Source organism: Moschus berezovskii, chromosome 3 (genome assembly GCF_049115385.1).
Source record: "Moschus berezovskii isolate FMDL1 chromosome 3, NW_MosBer_1.0, whole genome shotgun sequence".
Taxonomy (NCBI): Eukaryota; Metazoa; Chordata; class Mammalia; order Artiodactyla; family Moschidae; genus Moschus; species Moschus berezovskii.
The window spans coordinates 106,462,916-106,485,835 of NC_142462.1; the positions used below are offsets into that span (position 1 = coordinate 106,462,916).

The 22,920-nt window shown below is 42.4% G+C and overlaps 1 protein-coding gene across 1 annotated transcript in view; it reads right to left on the bottom strand.

The window, feature by feature from the left end:
- Positions 1-22,920, bottom strand: part of CHCHD3 (coiled-coil-helix-coiled-coil-helix domain containing 3) — a 293,424-nt gene that overhangs the window by 15,595 nt on the left and 254,909 nt on the right. The window lies entirely within an intron of this gene.

Sequence of the window (22,920 nt, forward strand, 5' to 3'; positions counted from 1 at the left end):
CTTTCACCCTCCACTCCTACTCTCCCAAAAGGTTCGTTCTCACAGCCACGTCTAGACAGCATCTGTTCTCCAAATGAAATACAAGGTCAACAGGCAGGTCCTTTGGGATCAGTTTCCTGCCTACTTTTTCACCTCAGTCCCCACCCCGTACAAGCTGCAGCCTGACCACATCCCTTCACATCTTTGGTTCTTCAGGGTTTGGTTCTTCCACATCCCATCACGTCTTTGCTCCATGGCTCTTGATTTTGGAAATGCTCTGCACCCAAGCCTCACCCTTTTCTATGTATCTGAAAAACACCTGGTTTAGTTGCCAAGTCGAGTCCGACTCTCACGATCCCATGGACTGTAGCCTGCCAGGCTCCTCTGTCCATGGGATTCTCTAGGCAAGAATACTGGAGTGGGTCCATTTCCTTCTCCAGGAAAACACCTACCCATCTGCTAACACTTGAGCTAAGTACTGAAGTGTAACCTTGACGTGGCTCTCACTAGCTCTCTCCATCCACAGGAGAGTCCGTCATTCCTTTTATGGTGACCCTCTCGCCTGGATTAACTTCTTTCACTGTGGACTTAACACTGACTGTACTACAGTCAACTGTGATTTCAGTTCAGTTCAGTTCAGTCGCTCAGTCGTGTCCGACTCTCCGCAATCCCATGAATCACAGCACACTAGGCCTCCCTGTCTATCACCAACTCCCGGAGTACACTCAAACTCATGTCCACAGAGTCGGTGATGCCATCCAGCCATCTCATTCTCGGTCGTCCCCTTCTCCTCCCATCCCCAACCTTTCCCAGCATCAGACTCTTTTCCAGTGAGTCAACTCGTCGCATGAGGTGGCCAAAGTATTGCAGTTTCAGCTTTAGCATCAGTCTCTCCAATGAACACCCAGGATTGATCTCCTTTAGAATGGACTGGTTGGATCTCCTTGCAGTATAAGGGACTCTCAAGAGTCTCCTCCAACACCACAGTTCAAAAGCATCGATTCTTCGGCGATCAGCTTTCTTCACAGTCCAACTCTCACATCCATACATGACCATGGGAAAAACCATAGCCTTGACTAGACGGACCTTGGTTGGCAAAGTAATGTCTCTGCTTTTTAATATACTATCAAGGTTGGTCATAACGTTCCTTCCAAGGAGCAAGCGTCTTTTAATTTCAGCATGCAAATCCCAGGTAAGGACTGCATCTTATTTTCTCTGTGATCTCAGCTACTGACATGGATCCCTCTTACAGAAGGCATGCGATAACTTGTTCAGAATACAAATGAGTGGACAGAAAATTTTTTTCACTTCCAGAGCTAAAATTTTACTAATTATACTTACAAACCTCAAGATTTTAGAGTGCTTTCAGTGAATATGCAGTACTAACATAAATGCTTCCAAAAAGCTGACAATATACACTTGAAAAATGATAACAATAAAATATACCAAATGGATTATACAAACAAAACTGAAATACTCTTGTAAAAATGGTAGAGGAACTTGGATTATAAGGAATAAATACACAGAAAAATATATATATTATTATCACTTTAATCTAGGGAGGCTGTTTTTTTTTTTAATCAGTTTTGTTTAATACAAAAGGTTCTAGCCTTTCTTACCAGTTCTTTTCTTGAAATTTAAATTTGTTATTTCCATAGTAATCTTGAAAATAGCATTATTTTAAATTTGATGGGTTCTAAAATACCCCTAGAGAACACAGGAGAAATATTTCTCATCAATAAGGAAACCCCTGGGTGAAGATTTGTCTCCTCATTACTTTTATCCAACACTAAGCTTATATATATATATATATATATAGTTAAAATAGAAAACTGAAATGCAAACCATGTTACTGGCCCCTAAGGGAATTTACTTCTTACTACCCTCTGAAAAAGAAGACAAGAGAGATAACATTGTACTTTCTCATTCATTACCTTACTGTTTTGCCAAATACCCAAGAACAGAATTTAAATCCAACCCCATCCTAGCTTTAAGATTCTCAAGTTCAGATGTCTGTGAATGTCTCTGGACACGGATTTCCCTAATCCCCTACCATGAACATCGGTATCTAAAAGGAGTCAGCTGTGCTTCAAAGAGCAGACGCACAGACACGACTGGCTGATGACAGCAAGACACACATGTGAACAAATACTAAAACAGGATTAAGCACCAGGTGAGCTGAGACAAGCCCATGGACGACTAATGCCTCCAACAGTTGAAGAGGAAGCAGGGTTACATTCTATCCCAGTGTTGAGGACCACCGGCCCTCCCATATACCTTGGATTTAAAGCAGGGAAGGCAGATGGGAGAGAAGGCTAGAAGCACCCGACCAGATATGCTGCCCCTCCCCATTAACATGCAGTAAAAGACCGAAAAGAATGAGCTGCCACATACTGCTCATCACAGGAAGATGTTAGAATTTTTTTTCCCTTCTAAAAAGACTACTCACAATAGGATTCATTCATCAAATACTATGGGCTCCTTAGAATGGAGTTATTTAAGGTATAAGTAAGCATTTATCCTGGGTTTAGCTATTAGTCCTACAAGTGAAAGTCCATGAGTTATTTATGATTTGCAAGGTGTCAAAACATACTTTTATCACCAGAAATCAATTATAGTCACTTCCAGGGCCCTTGATTTCCTGTATGGTAGTTAGGTCTGGGTGAGAGCGTGTGTGTGTGCACATGCAAATGTAGGCATTTTCTGAAATCCTTTCTGTACGCATGTCAGCCTGTATTGATGATTGGATGACAGAATGGGGGAAAGGGAGGATGGGAATCAGCGTAATTATCTTCCAGTTCCTGGACTAGACTCTGGTATATTTTGCTTGGATTAATCGGTAAAGGCAAAGCTCTGTCTCTGTATTGATCTGCAATGCTTGTTATGCTGCCCTAATGCACTGTTTTCACTTTGGGAAAATGCTAAATGAGATTACTGTCTAACATTAGAGGCCATAAAACCCAAGCATGGCACCTTCCATTCAGGAAAAGGGTTTGAAAGTCATTTCCAATATGCATTATGGTAAACCCTCCGTAGAGTCATTGAGTCAGCAATTGATTTTTATTGACTGCTTCCATTCCTGCTGATGGAAAAAGCCACTATAGGTAAAAATAACACAAGGCAGAATTTCAAGATACCCAAGAAGGAAAATTAAATCTTAGCTGCAAGAGACATTTAAACAATTTAATTTCTTGGTATGAAAAGATTAACAAAAATAAATAGTGAACAACAAAAAAGAAAGATGAAATATTTGGAGAACTCAAAACTATAAATAAAGAAGTGAGAGAGAAAACAGCCATTCAAAAACATACTTACCAAAAAGGAAATGGCGGAATAAAGTTGATACATGGAAATATATATTACTCAAAAATAAAAAAATCCAACTGAGTGAATCTGAAGTTACTGGGGACTTCTGACGGATCCCACCACCTATACATCTGTCTCTCTACCCGGGTGTTTTGTCTCTTCCGTACTCTAGTCCGCTCCCAGCCTGTTGCCTGTCTCCTCCCTCTTTCTCACCAGCACGAGAAGCTGGGGCTAAGCCCTTCCCATCCCCACCCCGCGCTTCACCCCACAGTGGCACTTCAGGACAAGGACCTCACTCATGGCATCCAATGGCAGAACTAGAGACCAAATATCTGGATAAAGAACAAAAGCCAAAGAAGCACTCTGGTAGGTAGTCTATTGCCAGTAACATATCAATTTTTTTGCTAATGTTTAACACTAATATTCATTGAAAAGGTAGCTTAGAAAATACATCCAAGTATTTTTCTTATAACAATCCATTCTAGAAACTTTGGGTGCGGGGGGAAGCCCAATTAAGGCTAAGTTCTTAAAACGTCATGGTGATGGACAAAAAATATCACTACTGTTTCTGATCATTTCCTTCAAAGAGTTTCCTGTAACCTGAATTAACTGGTCAAAGAGAAATGAAGATATTTGGTAAAAACGAAGTTGAGATAAACAAGCCGTATTCAGAACTCTCTTTTTAAGGCTCTGGTATAATATGTTTCTACCTGGTTATCTGTTTTAGAGCTATCTGTTGATTTGGCTGTTGCCTTTCCTACTTTCATGTCTTAGAAACTTCTTTGATGTGGGTCTGAGCTTTCTATTTCAAGGAAACTACTTACCCATCTTTTCAATTCTAATATAAACCACAAGGATAATGAGGTAATTTCAGAGAAGGGAAAAAAACATGGAGATAGCCCTCCTCACGTCACTCAGAGGCTCAAGAAGTCATATAATAGTGAGCAGGCACAATTCCTGAAGCTCTCAGGAACACAAAAACCATTCTAACTGCAGGGCGGTACGAGAATGGATGCCAGGGTAGCAACGGTGTATCCTTCGTGGGATCTGGTGGCCTCATAAAACGATTACCAGCTACATTAAAAGCAGGTACGTGACACACCCCTGGAGGGAAATGTTGAGTTCTAACTTCTGCAGCACAATGCAAAAGCTTTAACTGTAATTCTGTGCTAAAAATGTTCCACTAGATTGCTAAGTCCAGGGTCTTTCTGCTTTTCTTTCACAACACAAAACTAAAACTGCCAAGCATCTTGCCAATATTTAGTAATTCACTAATTTCGCTTATCATGTGTCATAAAGCTATCATAAATGTAATATAAAGGAAGTATTTATCTCAAATGTATTCATTATCTTCTATTAAGTTTTTTCATTTTTAATTTTACTTTAAATTACAATCGTTTTCAGAATAAAATGTAAATAGCCTCTTTCTAACAATGCAAGATCTGAAAAACAACTCAATTTCAAGCTTTTCTGACATTCTTAATAACAGCTAAACATCTTTATTAATGATGTTTCTATCTGAGCTGTAATCAAATTTCCACAATTACAGTCTGGAAGCAGCTTAACATCTCCAAAATCTGCTTGCTTTCTCTGCTTCAGTTTGTCTTCATATACATTTGCTATAAAATCTTAAAAAGTAAAATAAAATAAAAAGACTTTTAAAAATATTTATTTTACAAAATGAACACTAGCTATGATGTTTGTCTATCACCTCATCAAGAAAATTTTCTCTGCCCCGTCAAAAGACCTGCAAGCTGTGGAATGAAGACACGTCCAGGACCAAACGCTAAATCTGAATCTCCAAAGACTTCATCAGGGTGTAAATGAGACCAAGTCATCTTCACACACACCAGAAGACTTTTATTTGAAATACCTCAATAAGGCTTTAAGGCCAGGGAAAGCATCACCCGCACCAGGATCATCACCATCCTCATGATTACTTTGATTAAAACGCGGTAACTCTGACTTTATAAAAGAAAATGTTAATATTGAGCATACACAATGCACTGCCCTTGGATTTCTTTTACTTTACATACATGCATCTGTATAATACTTTGAACTCGTGTGTGTGTGTGTGTTCAGTCGTGTCTGACTCTTTGTGACCCCATGGATTGTAGCTCACCAGTCTCCTCTGTCCATGGGATTTCCCAGGCAAGAATACTGGAGTGGGTTGCCATTTCCTTCTCCAGGGGGTCTTCTCAACCCAGAGATCAAACCCGTGTTTCTTACATCTCCAGAATTGGCAGGCGGATTCTTTACCAACTGCGCCGCCTAGGAAGCCCGCGGCACTCATACCAACACAAATTAAAATTACATTAAGCTATTTTACCTCAGCGGCTTTGTGAGCTATCTCCATTTCCCCAATCGGCCACTTCAGAATGTTCACTGAAACTGGGCTACGGACGGAGAACGTGAGGGCTAGTGCTTTCATCTCTCTATCCACTCAGTGACTCCACAACAAGCAGTGAGCCACGCTGACCACGCATACATTACCCGCCGCTCACCGTGCTCCTTGCCTTCCACTGACTCCCAAGCTGGGGGCGGGGAGGGGGCGGGCCTGGCGGCACAGGAGACAGAAGTGTACACAGAGTCTTATAACAAGAACGATAAGTTGTAAACAAAGTGCTAAACAGAGCTCTGATTCTGAACGGAACAGAAACTGAACATACGGTGTTCTAGACAAGCGGACATCCATCACCACTGAACAGGAAGTGAGGAGGAGCTGGAATAAGATGGGGAAAGTAGTAAGCTAAGATACTGGGAAGCTGAAGAACCTTCCAGAATCTGAGGGGACTCCTGGAGAAGAAAGGGAAGGCATTATGGGCCAGACCAGTCCAGATGGAGAGAGAGCAGAGGGACAGGCTGAGCAGCTAACCCACCCGTGAGGAGAACAAGGGAGAGGGGAGGCTGCAAGTTCCAGCCGGAACAAACAGGCATTTGTTTCCAAATTCTGGAAGGGTTCACCACACATCCTTCCTGCTCAAGTTCTCAGGCTTAGGAGAGGAAGAGCTGGATACAGCCAACGTGGCTGTCCCCCGTACAGCCAAGGGGAGGGCACCAGTCCTGGCAAATCTAGCAGGTTTTTCCTGACAGAGGACACTTGAAACGAAGACATGCCAAGATCAAGTTTAACAGAACACCAGACACAACCTCCCAGAGATAATCCTTCCATATTTGGAGCAATATTTATTTCATAGGACCTCTTATATCATTTTCATCAATGCAATCTAACTATTGTAGTAGCACAGAATCAGAGCATCTTCCAGTTGAGCAGTGTGGTACCAGCAGCCTGTGCAGAAATATGGCCAAGCACACACTTTCACATTAGGCCCCTATTTTTAGGCACTTATTATTTTTTCAAAAAGAGTTACCCTCTGGGATGAATTGTCTATGCTCCTGTCTCAGCTGAGGAGTGACTGGGGGTGAGATGTTTGGTGAAATTCCATTTGAGTCACCCAAGCATAAAACTACATGCCAGTACCCTTACCTCTTCCCTGCGATGACCAAATCTGAGAATGCTTTTACTACTAATGTAACTCAAGAACAGCTTAATTTAAAACATTTCAAAACTGTCACATATCTCAATGACTGTGACACAGTCTAAAAAACTGGGTAAAGATCAAATTTTAAGTCTGTAATGAGAGAGCGTGTTATATTACACTAGGTGATATTCTTCTTTTCACCAACATTTTGAAAGCAAGATCCAAATACTAGCTACACCCAGGGAGGAATGTGTCTGACTCTCTTTAACTGAAAGAACTGCAAATGGGTGGAGGAGGAACAAGATGGCGGAGGAATAGGACGGTGAGACCACTCTCTCCTCCACAAATTCATCAAAAGAACATTTGAACGCGGAGTAAAGTCCACAAAACAACTACTGAATGCTGGCAGAGGACGTCAGGCACCCAGAAAAGCAGCCCATTGTCTTCGAAAGGAGGTAGGAAAAAACATAAAAGATAAAAAGCGAAACAAAAGAAGTAAGGATGGAGCTCCGTCCCAGGAAGGGAGGCTTTAAAAAGAGAGAAGTTTCCAAACACCAGGAAACACTCTCACTGGCGAATCTGTGGCGAGCCTTGGAAGCTCAAAGGACCACATAACCCTCTTTTTTTTAAAGATTTTTTTAAAACCCACAGACTACCCGCCAAATGGTAACTCCCAGCGGAGAAGCAGCGCAGACGCCTGCATACGCCATTAGCAAGCAGGGGCTGGGCAGGGAGGAGCCGGCTGAACTGCTTAGAGAGAGGACTGGGCTTGAATGCCGCGAGAACAATTTGAGAGAACTGGGGAGAGCAAAGCAGACTGTGGGATAGCTTCCCCACGAAAAGGCGGAAAGCTCTAACCTATGACTCAGCCAGCCCCGCTCACAGAATAAAGGACTGAGCAGAGCGAGCCGGCTGCGGTCGGCCCATCCCCCATCCCCCTCCGAGACAGGCAGGGAGCGCAGCCAGAGCCGGAGCGGGCAACCGCGGCCCCAGAAAGGCATCCGATACAAACTGCAGGCAGGCTTGTTGCTAATCAGGACTTCTTGGGCTCGGGCCGGTCGATATCCACCCGAGAAAGTGCACCGGTTGTACACCCAGAAAACTGAGTGGCGGGGACTGGGGAGGCGATAAGTCGCAGAGACAGCACTCGCCAAACACCTGGTCCCCTGAACTGCTCGGACCAGGGAAGGCACAAAACGCAGGCCCAACCAAATCTGCGCCTTTGTGGAGTACCTGAGAACCTGAACTTGAGCCTCTCAGACCTGGGAAGTGCATACAACCCGGCGCCGACCTCGGACAGTTCCCGGCAGAGCAACCTAGAGTCTGTGCAGTGTAGACTGGGACAGCATACGTGCTGTGAGCAGGGGCAAACCCAGTGTGGCCGAGACACTGCGATCACTCCCCACAGACGCCAGAGATATTCGTCTGCAGCGTTCCTCCCTTCCCAGAACAGGACTGAACAACTGAGCCTTAAAAAGTGTCCACCCACCCCCTAGTATCAGGGAGGAAATTAGACACTGAAGAGACCAGCAGACAGAAGCTAAAACAGAGGGAACCACCTTGGAAATGACAGATAGAGACGTCTAGAGGCTACTCCAAGAATAAGACCAAAAACCAGAGGCAAGAGGCTTAAGCCCGAATCCTGAGAACACCAGAGAACTCCTGACTCCAGGGAACATTAATCGATAGGAGCTCATCAAACGTCTCCATACCCACACTAAAACCAAGCACCACCCAAGGGTCAACAAGTTCCAGAGCAAGACATACCACGCAAATTCTCCAGTAACACAGGAAACTAGCCCTGAGCTTCAATATACAGGCTGCCCAAAGTCACTCCAAACCCATTGACATCTCATAACTCATTACTGGACACTTCATTGCACTCCAGAGAGAACAAATCCAGCTCCACCCACCAGAACACCGACACAAGCTTCCGTAACCAGGGAACCTTGACAAGTCACCTGTCCAACCCCACACACAACGAGGAAACTACATAATAAAGAGAACTCCACAAACGGCCAGAAGAGGGAAAGGCCACCCCAAGCAAAGCATTATAAGCAAGATGAAGAGGCAGAGAAATACCCAGCAAGTAAAGGAACAAGATAAATGCCCATCAACACAAACAAAAGAGGAAGATATAGGGAATCTACCTGATAAAGAATTTCGAATTTTGATGGTGAAAATGATTCAAAATCTTGAAAGCAAAATGGAGTTACAGATAAATAACCTGGAGAAAAAGATTGAGAAGATGGAAGAAAGGTTTAATAAGGACTTAGAGGAAATAAAAAAGAGTCAATATACAATGAATAATGCAATAGATGAGATCAGAAACACTCTGGAAGGAACAAACAGTAGAATAACAGAGGCAGAAGACAGGATAAGCGAGCTAGAAGATAGAATTGTAGAAATAAATGAAACAGAGAGGAAAAAAGAAAAACAAATTAAAAGAAATGAGAACAATATTAGAGACCTCTGGGACAATGTTAAACGCTCCAACATTCGAATCATAGGAATCCCAGAAGAAGAAGACAAAAAGAAAGACCACGAAAGAATACTTGAGGAGATAATAGTTGAAAACTTCCCTAAAATAGGGAAAGAAATAATCACCCAAGTCCAAGAAACCCAGAGAGTCCCCAACAGGATAAACCCAAGGCGAAATACTCCAAGACACATATTAATCAAATTAACAAAGATCAAACACAAAGAACAAATATTAAAAGCAGCAAGGGAAAAACAGCAAATAACACACAGGGGGATTCCCATAAGGATAACAGCTGATCTTTCAACAGAAACTCTTCAGGCCAGGAGGGAATGGCAAGACATACTTAAAGTGATGAAAGAAAATAACCTACAGCCCAGACTACTGTACCCAGCAAGGATCTCATTCAAATATGAAGGAGAAATCAAAAGCTTTACAGACAAGCAAAAGCTGAGAGAATTCAGCATTACCAAACCAGCTCTCCAACAAATGCTAAAGGATCTTTTCTAGACAGGAAACACAGAAAGGGTGTATAAACTCGAACCCAAAGCAATAAAGAAAATGGCTACGGGATCGTACTTATCAATAAATACCTTAAACGTAAATGGGTTGAATGCCCCAACCAAAAGACAAAGGCTGGCTGAATGGATACAAAAACAAGACCCCCATATATGTTGTCTGCAAGAGACCCACCTCAAAACGAGGGACACACACAGACTGAAAGTGAAGGGCTGGAAAAAGATATTCCATGCAAATAGAGACCAAAAGAAAGCAGGAGTAGCAATACTCATATCAGATAAAATAGACTTTAAAACAAAGGCAGTGAAAAGAGACAAAGAAGGAAACTACATAATGATCAAAGGATCAATCCAAGATGAAGATATAACAATTATAAATATTTATGCACCCAACATAGGAGCACCGCAATATGTAAGACAATTACTAACAAGTATGAAAGGGGAAATTAACAACAATGCAATAATAGTGGGAGACTTTAATACTCCACTTACATCTATGGATAGATCAACTAAACAGAAAATTAACAAGGAAACACAAACTTTAAATGATACAATAGACCAGTTAGACCTAATAGATATCTACAGGACATTTCACCCCAAAACAATGAATTTCACCTTTTTCTCAAGCGCACACGGAACCTTTTCCAGGATAGATCACATCCTGGGCCATAAATCTAGCCTTGGAAAATTCAAAAAAGTTGAAATCATTCCATGCATCTTTTCTGACCACAATGCAGTAAGATTAGATCTCAATTACAAGAGAAAAACTATTAAAAATGCCAACATATGGAGGCTGAACAACACGCTGCTGAATAATGAACAAATCATAGAAGAAATCAAAAGAGAAATCAAAATATGCATAGAAATGAATGAAAATGAAAACACAACAACCCAAAACCTCTGGGACACTGTAAAAGCAGTGCTAAGGGGGAAGTTCATAGCAATACAGGCACACCTCAAGAAACAAGAAAAAAGTCAACTAAATAACCTAACTCTACATCTAAAGCAACTAGAAAAGGAAGAAATGAAGAACCCCAGGGTCAGTAGAAGGAAAGAAATTGTAAAAATTAGGGCAGAGATAAATGCAAAAGAAACAAAAGAGACCATAGCAAAAATCAACAAAGCCAAAAGCTGGTTCTTTGAGAAGGTAAATAGAATTGACAAACCACTAGCCAGACTTATCAAGAAACAAAGGGAGAAGGACCAAATCAATAAAATTAGAAATGAAAATGGAGAGATCACAACCGACAACACAGAAATACAAAGGATTATTAGAGAATACTATCAGCAATTATATGGCAATAAAATGAATAACCTGGAAGAAATGGACAAATTCCTAGAAAAGTACAACTTTCCAAAACTGAACCAGGAAGAAATAGAAAATCTGAACAGACCCATCACAAGCACGGAACTAGAGGCTGTAATCAGGAATCTTCCAGCAAACAAAAGCCCAGGTCCAGACGGCTTCACAGCCGAATTCTACCAAAAATTTAGAGAAGAGCTAACACCTATTCTACTCAAACTCTTCCAGAAAATTGCTGAGGAAGGGAAACTTCCAAACTCATTCTATGAGGCCACCATCACCCTAATCCCAAAACCTGGTAAAGACCCCACAGAAAAAGAAAACTACAGGCCAATATCACTGATGAACATAGATGCAAAAATCCTTAACAAAATTCTAGCAATCAGAATCCAACAACATATTAAGAAGATCATATATCATGACCAAGTGGGCTTTATCCCAGGAATGCAAGGATTCTTCAATATCCGCAAATCAATCAACGTAATACACCACATTAACAAACTGAAAAATAAAAATCATATGATTATCTCAATAGATGCAGAGAAAGCCTTTGACAAAATTCAACATGCATTTATGATAAAAACTCTCCAGAAAGTGGGAATAGAAGGGACATACCTCAACATAATAAAAGCTATATATGACAAACCCACAGCAAACATTATCCTCAAAGGTGAAAAACTGAAAGCATTTCCCCTAAAGTCAGGAACAAGACAAGGGTGCCCACTCTCACCACTACTATTCAACATAGTTCTGGAAGTTTTGGCCACAGCAATCAGAGTAGAAAAAGACATAAAAGGAATACAAATTGGAAAAGAAGAAGTAAAACTTTCACTGTTCGCTGATGACATGATCCTCTACACAGAAAACCCTAGAGACTCTACCAGAAAACTACTAGAGCTAATCAATGATTACAGTAACGCTGCAGGATATAAAATCAACACACAGAAATCCCTTGCATTCCTATTCACTAATAATGAGAAAATAGAAAGAGAAATTAAGGAAACTATTTCATTCACTGTTGCAACGAAAAGAATTAAATACTTAGGAATATATCTACCTAAGGAAACAAAAGACTTGTACATAGAAAACTATAAAACACTACTGAAAGCAATCAAAGAGGACACTAATAGATGGAGAAATATACCATGTTCATGGATTGGAAGAATAAATATTGTAAAAATGAGTATACTACCCAAAGTAATTTATACACTCAATGCAATCCCTATCAAGCTACCAACGATCTTTTTCACAGAACTAGAACAAAAAATCTCACAGTTTGTCTGGAAATACAAAAAACCTCGAATAGCCAAAGCAATCTTGAGGAAGAAAAATGGAACCGGGGGAATTAACCTGCCAGACTTCAGGCTCTACTACAAAGCCACAGTCATCAAGACAGTATGGTACTGGCATAAAGACAGAAATATAGATCAATGGAACAAAATAGAAAGTCCAGAGATAAATCCAGGCACCTATGGACACCTCATCTTTGATAAAGGAGGCAAGAATATAAAATGGAGAAAAGACAGTCTCTTTAACAAGTGGTGCTGGGAAAACTGGTCAGCCACTTGTAAAAGAATAAAACTAGAACACTTCCTAACACCATACACCAAAATAAACTCAAAATGGATTAGAGAGCTAAATGTAAGACCAGAAACTATAAAACTCCTAGAGGAGAACGTAGGCAAAACACTCTCCGACATAAATCACAGCAGGATCCTCCATGACCCACCTCCCAGAATATTGGAAATAAAAGCAAAAATAAACAAATGGGACCTAATTAAAATCAAAAGCTTCTGCACAGCAAAGGAAACTATAAGCAAGGTGAAAAGACAGCCTTCAGAATGGGAGAAAATAATAGCAAATGAAGCAACTGATAAAGGATTAATCTCCAAAATATACAAGCAGCTCCTGCAGCTCAATTCCAGAAAAATAAATGACCCACTCAAAAAATGGGCCAAAGAACTAAACAGACATTTCTCCAAAGAAGACATACAGACGGCTAACAAACACATGAAAAAATGCTCAACATCCCTCATAATCAGAGAGATGCAAATCAAAACCACAATGAGATACCATTTCACACCAGTCAGAATGGCTGCTATCCAAAAGTCTACATGCAATAAATGCTGGAGAGGATGTGGAGAGAAAGGAACCCTCTTACACTGTTGGTGGGAATGCAAACTAGTACAGCCACTATGGAGAACAGTGTGGAGATTCCTCAAAAAACTGGAAATAGAACTGCCATATGATCCAGCAATCGCACTCCTAGGCATACACACCGAGGAAACCAGAATTGAAAGAGACACATGTACTCCAATGTTCATTGCAGCACTGTTTATAATAGCCAGAACATGGAAGCAACCTAGATGTCCATCTGCAGACGAATGGATAAGAAAGCTTTGGTACATATACACAATGGAGTATTATTCAGCCATTAAAAAGAATACATTTGAATCAGTTCTAATGAGGTGGATGAAACTGGAGCCTATTATAAAGAGTGAAGTAAGCCAGAAAGAAAAACACCAATACAGCATACTAACGCATATATATGGAATTTAGAAAGATGCAAATGATAACCCTGTATACAAGACAGCAAAAGAGACACAAATGTATAGATCAGTCTTTGGGACTCTGTGGGAGAGGGTGAGGGTGGGATGATTTGGGAGAATGTCATTGAAACACGTATGTCGTCATATGTGAAATGAATCACTAGTTCAGGGTCAATGCATGTTACAGGATGCTCGAGGCTGGCATGTGGGGATGACCCAGAGGGAGGATAAAGGGAGGAGGGAGGTGGGAGGGGGGTTCAGGAGGGGGAACTTATGTAAACCCGGGGCGAATTCATGTCAATGTATGGCAAAACCAACCAATATAATATTGTAAAATAATTTGCCTCCAATAAAAAATAAATTAATTACAAAAAAAAAAAAGAACTGCAAATGTATTTACTGCGGTGACAAGTAAAGGAAAAAAATTATCCATACTGATCTGCCCTAAGTGAAAGTCGCTCAGTTGTGTCCGACTCTCTGTGAGACCCCATGGACTATATTATCCATGGAATTATCCAGGCCAGAATACTGGAGTGGGTAGCCTTTCCCTTCTCCAGGGGATCATCCCAACCCAGGGATTGAACCCAGGTCTCCCGCATTGCAGGCGGATTCTTTACCAGCTGAGCCACAAGAGAAGCCCAGGAATACTGGAGTGGGTAGCCTATCCCTTCTCCAGGGGAGCTTCCCAACCTAGGAATCAAAGTGGGGTCTCCTGCATTGTGGGCGAATTCTTTACCAACTGAGCTCTCAGGGAAGCCCCAGAAGTGTCAGAGTGCTAATAATGAGGACTGGAAAGAGGGCTAGAGCTGGGTCTCCGGTCTGTTTCCTGTCCTGGGACGATTTGTAGGGGAGGAGGCTGAGGGTCTACCCCTGCCAAGAGGGAAATCCTAAAGAGGGCACCCTAGGCCATGCCAGCAAACCTCCAGGAAATGGCCAGGCAGAAAAATGCCATCTGGACAACACAGAGGCGAACACACAGTGAAGGGGGAGGTAAAGATGTGCAGAAACACGAGGAGGGAAAAATACTCATATCTGTAAAAGAAACACCCTCATAAAGCTCAGAGGTAAGAGCAGGCGGTACGGTGGGTCCAGGGACAGAGTGTACATCAGGAAGCGCTACAGCTGTTCTGAGGAGGTAGCTGAGGGTAATCTACAGAGTCCATGGAGGACAGGAGATGGGGTCTTGAAAGTCTTACCCTCACTGAAGGGTAAGACGGCAAGAAAGACACGTAAGAGGCTCCATGTGACAAGGCCCAGGTCTCAGTCAAGCTGGGCACGTCCAGGGGATCAGGTTGCAGGGAGGCTGGCAGAGTGAGAGGTGGTGCTGAAAAGGGAGGCACTGGGATGTGGATGGTCTTCTGACAAGGCAGAAGATGCTTAGATTCTGTTCTGCAGGGGAAGATAAGCCACCAACCTTTCTAAATGAGAGAATAAAGTTACAGCTCTTAGAGAGCTGACTGGATGTGAATAAATCAGATGGATGGAAGTGGGAACCATCCAGGCTGGGAGGCCGGTGGAGCTGTGTCCAGCTATAAAGACAGGCAGGAACAGAGGCACTGGGAAGCAAGGATGTGGTAACTGATAGATGTGAATGCAAAGAAGGGCAATACACACATGGCTTAGGCCTGAGGATTTAAAGAATCAAAGTGCTCAAGTGATGTTGCTCACAAGTGGAAACGACCCACCAAGATCTAGAGTATGGAGCTGGAGCTCAGCACTGGGAACAGGGCCACCATCACGGACTGGGCCTTCCCAGAAAGAAAAGGCGGGGAGTGCGGAGAGAGATGGCAGGAGGGACACCTGAGCCCTGGGCAGCAGCCCTGCTCGGGGGGAGGTGACAGGGAAGGAAGATGGAGCAGTCAGAGAACTGGGAGTGGAGGGAAGAACCAGTATGACACAGCATCCCAAGGCTGGGAAATCAGAGCTTCATGAAAGAGGAGAAAGGCAAAAAGAATACAGACCAATAAAACACTGTGGAATTCAATCCCCAGCAATTTAGAGAAATAATTTCACTATAGGGCATAAGACAGAAGTCAGACAGCAGGAAATTGGTAAATAAGAAAATGGGCAGTAAAGAGGTGAAGGCAGTGGGATTAGGTTAGCTCAATATCCTTTATGTAGTGCTTGTTCTATACCAGGTTGTATGTGCGTGTGTTCATGCGTGTGTGTGTGTGTGAGAGAGAGAGAGACATACACTCATCCTATAAGAGCTGCTTTTATGGGGCACATCTGGGACAGTAGAAATATGAAAGGAGGGAGCACAGCTGGCTGGAGATGACTGGAAAAGGTCTCAGATGAAAGAATTCAGAAGTCGTAAAGAACAAGAAAGGCCCAGGCAGTGAGATAGGACAGAAAGGCACTGCAAACAGAAAAGAGGAAGAAGGAAAGGCTGCGGAAGAAGAAAAGAAAGTTTGGAGGCAGTGATGTCACTAACGAACTTTTTTCTTTTTTAAGATTCATATGAAAATTTACATACAGATCAGAAAGCCATAAACACTTTCAGGAAGGACATGCTCCGTAAGCAATAAAGCAATTTCCATTAAGTATAGTAATTAGCAGAAGTGAACTACTCAAAAGTTGGGTGAAAGGGAAGGTCGTGTGAAAAGGGGAGTGTTTTGATTCAACAGTCTATTTGACTGCACAAGGGCTTAGTTGCAGGATGTAGGATTTAGTTTCCTGACCAGGGATCAAACCTGGGCCCTCTGCATCAAGAACACAGAGTCTCAGCTAATGGACCACCAAGGAAGTCCTCAACATGAGTCTTTAAAAAGAAAGACAAGAAGGCAGAAAGGAGGGGAGACGTGGGTATGATTAAGGAGAAAAACAGACCTCTTGGTTAAAGTTGAAGTCCACAGTAAGGAATATTAAAAGTGGGGCTGGTGAGATGGAGGAGTGGAAGGGAAATCTTTCAGTAGGAAATCCCAAAAGCTAGATGAATCATCTGACAGCAATGGCAATTCACATGAGTAAGGGAAGAAATCCACTGGAAGAAAGGGAAGAATCCATGAGAAGAAGGATTCTCCTAAAGGCATCAGTAAGTGCTGGTGATGGAAGAGCTGAGATGGGAGTGCAAACCTGGAAATGCCTTTGGACATATCAGCCTCTGGCACAAGCCCTTCTGATTCAATTTCAGAAACCTTGTGAGACAGAGAAACTGACTAATTATTTTAAGTCACAGGGTGAGCCACTGGAAATAACATGTATCACTGAGTGTCTGAAAAGCCTATAGATTCTCCATCTGTGAGACTCTTTGTCTGTCAGAGAACCTGGTCCCTTCTCTTTCTCATTGCTCTCTCCCAACCTCCTTCTCTCATGTAAAGGGCAGCCATTTCCAGAGCTCAGGTCTTTGTCCCTGCCGTTCTTCTCCTGTGGAAGTTATTATTCCCTCTGGGGGTTCTCTCCTTTTGCTTCGTGTGTGATGAAATGGATTTTCTAGTTGCTCTCCGTAAGTTAGAAACTCCGTGATTGTAGGTTTCTCGGGGTTTCAGTTCTTTATAAGATACGCAGCTAGTAATCCTACCCCTCTGAAGCTAGGGACTCAATCTGACGGTGCTCATATCCTTTCTATCTTGAAGACCACTAGACTAGGCAACAACTGGATATGGCCAGTTTCTTTGATTTCCATTTTCTTATCTAGACAAGATCTTCCTTCCATTTTCCACCAATCGCAGTATTGTTAGCTCAGCATCATGCATTCCATTTTGGCTCTTTTGTTCTGGTTGAATACGTCCTACTGAAGAAGTCATTGAGACTGCTAGTTCCTTCTTGGAAAAGTCTTTCAACCCTTCCTCGGCTCCCCTTACATCACCCTAGGTTAAACTACAGTTCATGCCTGCTGCTGCTGCTGCTGCTAAGTCGCTTCAGTCGTGTCCGACTCTGTGCGACCCCACAGACAGCAGCCCACCAGGCTCCCCCGTCCCTGGGATTCTCCAGGCAAGAACACTGGAGTGGGTTGCCATTTCCTTCTCCAATGCCATGAAAGTAAAAAGCTGAAAGTGAAGTCGCTCAGTCGTGTCTGACTCTTAGCGACCCCATGGATTGCAGCCTACGAGGCTCCTCCGTCCATGGGATTTTCCAGGCAAGAGTACTGGAGTGGGGTGCCATTGCCTTCTCCGAAGTTCATGCCTAGACTACTGTTATTATCAGCCTCCAAATAGTCTGCCCTCAACTGCCCACTTTTCGAGTTCATCAACATGAGTTCTACTAAATGCATAACCTGCAAATGCCCACCTTTCTTAAGGGGCAATTGGGACTCTTCCCTCTTCTTCCCCTCCCGTAACTAATTTTATTTTTAAAATGTCTCATATCCCTTGCCTTCTCACCAGCTACTACTCATGTTATTAGGAGAAAGAGAATCCACTGAAACATCTACTAAACCACTATGTACCTATTCTGGCCTCAAAGTGAAGGACAGATGGCGACATATGCAAGGTTGTTTTCAAACACAATCTAATAAGAACCATATAATAGCCAAAGAGCACAACTCCACATATTCCTAATGTCGACTTCCCAAGTCATGTTATAAAATTATAAAATCATTCTCTGAATTGATTTTATTTTTCACCTGTGGATGAGGGCACTATCTACAACAGTGAAAAGTTTCCACAGGAACTAAATCCAATTTCAAAGGGTTTGAACATTGAGGCTTTTTTTTTTTAAAGTGTTCAAACAACATGATTTTGTACCTAGTGCCTTACATCTTTGAAATGTGGAGAGTATTATAAATATTAATCTCTTAAGTCTCTGAAAGGCCCTGGAATGGAGCGGCTGAGGGGGGAAAATTCTTTGCATTTGGGAAATGGATATGTTCAAGGTAACTGGAAGAAAAGAACTTAGAAGGTGGGTTACTAACTCAGACTATGTTTGATCTCTATCATTAAGAACAACTAATCTATGGTATCACTACTGACCATTTTTTCGAAGACAAGTATATTATGAATTCAAAGAGCTAACATTTCCCTACTTCATACCCCATATATGAGGGATACACAACTACAGAATTTTATAACAGATAAAAGTGAAGAGTTTATACGGGATATATAATCACAGTGAACTACATGTACATCTACGGAACACCCACACAATTAGTCTTTAGTTTCAAAGTTCAAACATTTCTTTTTTCGGTTCTGATTAAAGTGCTCGGTATCGATGACGTAACACAGCATCCAATCTCACATCTTGTGCTACATAAACAGATTCCGGCATTTTTCTGAGGACAGGCAAGATTTAGCAAATTGGCTTAACATTCTCAGCTGCTGCTGTGGAGACTGAAATTAACAAGACTAACCATGAAAGCAGAGAAAACAACAACCTCCTGCACACAAATTCTTCAAATGATTGTGATGTGCCTCACACACGAGCATTTCAGAGGCGGAATCTCAATGGTTCCTATGTAAAGGGAAAATGATGTGCTGCTGCAGGACCAAACAATGCCTTTCTCAATTCACGTCCTGGACTGGATTCCCCATGCTGAGCCCCCATAGTTTTACATCTCCCCAAGGGTTCCAATTCAGCAGTATTAACCTAAGCTTTCGCACGCAGCTCCAGTCTCTGAAAGTCTGCCGTAAGACTGTCCTTTAATGCAGCTCTCCAGTGAGTGTTTCTGGAGGGAAATCACATAACCAGGGTAAATTCACACTAATTTCCACCTCCCAGGTTTCTACAGTTCTGTGGTGTATTCACTCTTGCCCCTTCCAAAGACTATTTCATTCCATTACCATTCCCTTTTCACTCCTGACCATATTTCTAGTTTTCACTGAGAAAAACAGAAACCAATAGACAACTCCCTCACTGTCCCACCATAAAATCTGGATCTGCACCTTTTCTACGGTTACTTTGGAGAAAGGGTGCCTCTCTGATAACCATTTCTTTTCCTACTATATCATTTTCATGAGCTTGCCCACCTTCTCTAGAAGAGTGTTAATCCCAGAACTCCCTGCAGTGATGGAAACGGTCACGTCTAGGCAGACCAACACACTGGTCAAGGTCACGTACTGCTACTGAGCATCTGAAAAGTGACTAACGCATCAAAGGTAAAACATTATATCTTACTTAATTTAAATCTGAACAGTCACTCATGGCTAGCGGCTTTTATATTGTTGAAAGCCCAACTCTAGCAAACACTATTCTTACGACAGCCACCTCCACTCCCTACCTTCCTTCCATCCACTCGCTTCTATCCATATCCAAGTGACCAAATCCAACCATTCTTAGTAGACATTTTGTAGGACCAACTGGCATGGACTTGCTTGAGTAAATTATTCTCCCCTCATGAAAGAGGCTTTTGGCTTCTGTAAACACTATATTTCCTTCCTTGTTTCTCCTCCAGCTCTTCTTCTAACGGATCTCCAGATGTGGGAGTTTCTCTGCTCTTCTCCTTATGTATTCTCTCCACCGTGATCTCAACCACTCCCATGGCCTTAATGCCACTGATGTGCTAACAGCTATCAAATTCTATATCTCCAGCCCTGCCTTCCTACAGGTGACTGCCTCCTGCTAGTCACATTGAAGATTTTACATGTGCCACATGTTTAAAATCAAACAATTCCTTCTTCTACCCCCAATTTGCTCTTTCTTCCCAAGCTCAGTAGATGGACCTTTTCAAATTAGGGAATCAACTTGATACCTCCCCTTCTCTCATTCCCAATATCCAATCTGTCATTAAGTCTTATCAATTAAACTTCTAGAGTAGATCTGAAATAGACCTCTTTCTCTCCATCATCATTATTCTAGATCAAGTCACCACCACCACCAGGAATATTTTAAAAATCTCGTTTAAGTAGTTTTCTGCTGGTTTCTATTCTAAGTCCTCCAGCCTCATTTCTACCGCAATTCATTATGAACACAACAACTGGAGTGCCCCTTTTTAAATGAATCTTATAACTTACAGGTTATAATGCTAATCTTTCAAACACTTCCTACTGCTCTTGGGATAAAATTCACAATACTAATTATGGCCAAGTAGGGCATGGTTCCCCCTCATCCCCAATTTCATCTCTCTCCACTCTGCTTTCCTACAGGCTTCCTTTCAGAACCCCAAAGGAGCTAAGGTCCTTCCTTGGGGCCTTAACACACGCTGATCTTGCTGCTTAAATGACCTTCCTTAAAGCTCCCCCAACACCTAATATCTTAGCCTGAAAACAGGTCATCTCTGACCGTTCACAGTGGATTTCCACATCATATGCTCTCATAGCATTTGACAGCACTTAGTGCAGCTCTAACTGTCACATTATTTGAGAGACTAGTCATTTCTCCCATTAGTCTGTAAGCGCCAAGTGGGCAGGGCTCCTGTCTGTTTAGTCTCCACGGTATTTCCAGAACCTGGCACAACATTTGCCAAACACCATCGGCTGCCCAGGCCCGTCGCTACAGGGCTCTACCAGGGCACCCTTTCCACTTCCCCTCACCACTGTGTTAGCCTGGGTGAATGTGCAGGGATAAGGGGGATGTGCGAGGAACTAGGCCCAAACTAGTATACTGGGGAGGCAAGTGCTCCTAACACCCCAAGCGGAATCAAGATAAGCTTTTATCTAATAAAGCAGTATGATCAAACTTGCTGCTGCTGCTACGTCACTTCAGTTGTGTCTGACTCTGTGCGACCCCAGAGACGGCAGCCCACCAGGCTCCCCCGTCCCTGGGGTTCTCCAGGCAAGAACACTGGAGTGGGTTGCCATTTCCTTCTCCAATGTGTGAAAGTGAAAAGTGAAAGTGACACTCAGTCATGTCTGACTCTTCGCGACCCCATGGACTGCAGCCTATCAGGCTCCTCCGTCCATGGGATTTTCCAGGCAAGAGTACTGGAGTGGTGTGCCATTGCCTTCTCCGATGATCCAAGTTAGCTTCCACAATACAGTCACTGCTTATACGTGTACCATTTGCTGTGATGGTTAACACAGAATCAGGAATCTAAAACACCTAATCCAAACTTTCTCTTGCTCTGGAATCTGGTGTAACTTGCATAATCTCTCTAAGGGGCAACTTCTTCAAGGGCTCTTACCCTTCAACACTGTTGTAAACTTTAGTAAGATAATGCATGTGCTCTCAATATAATGCCTGCCACATGGTAGGCATTTTAACAAAATAACAGTGGATGCTATTATCTATTGTTATTATTATCTCAACTGATAAACTTCGGTAGGTTGTTCTGGGAACCTCTTAGCTATTATCTTATTTCTAAAGGAAAATAGGTTTCCACTTTCAAACTTAAAAACCAAGTTTTAGAACACAATTCACGTGAGAGTTGGTGAACATTCATGTAACTTGAAGGTATCCACAAACAGTTCAGATGGTGGCAAACAAGGTTCCTGCCTGTGTTTCGGATAAAGGGATTAAAAAGTCGCACTCATGTTAAAATCAAACCTCCGCATGGGGAGTATAATTAACATAAACCTATACATCTTCTCTCAACTACATTCTCACGGGGAGCAACAGCCTTCCCTATGAATAAATGGAATTGTATTTGGAGTAATTACACTTGGCACAGATTCGCCCACTGCTGGTGGCAGGGCTGCTGCCTGTGACTAGGTACTGAGGGGGAACTCAATGGAATCGACAGTAAACTGCTTTAATTTCCTTTAGTGACAGCAAAGTCCTGTCTAAAACAAGCTGGACATATCAAGAATAATCAACACCACACAGTTAAAGTTCAATTGCCATTAAACCAGCATTCAAACAGGCCAGAATCTGGTTTTCAGCCGCTTTTCATGAGTTTCTATATCCTTCACGTCATAAATGTCATTTTGTAAAGTCAGGCTGGCAGTCCTCAACAGGAGGCCCAGAAGTGCCAGCGTTAATTAAAAATGTCGGCCAACTTTTCAGCTCCTTCACGCCGTGAGATGTTCCCCTAGCTCCACCCTCGAAAACATTAACCACCAAAGGGCATTCAGGAGCGGGGAGAAATGTGAGAGGACCAAGGATGCTTTCATTTTTGGATGGTGTGAAATAGACTGGCAAGGATAATGGCCCTGCGACCCAGGCCACAGTGGGGACTGGGGGAAAGCTTGGCACCAAAGGATTTTCTTTTCTGTAATACTGATGAGAAATTAAAGATGGTCTCCCCAGTGCCTGGTGAGTAGCCATTGTGAAGAATATGAGAACCTGGGACCCTGCACATAATAAAACCACAATAGACATGCGTGGGTTGATTACTGCTCAGAAGTTAACTGCACGTGACTAAGATGGTGTAAAAGTCTGTAAACTTTTGAGTCTCACTATATGTTTCCTCTCACATCATGGTAAGAAGTATATAATAGTCATGGCTATACAGCATATCACGAAGTAGGCATTTTAGACGTATCTGCCTAAT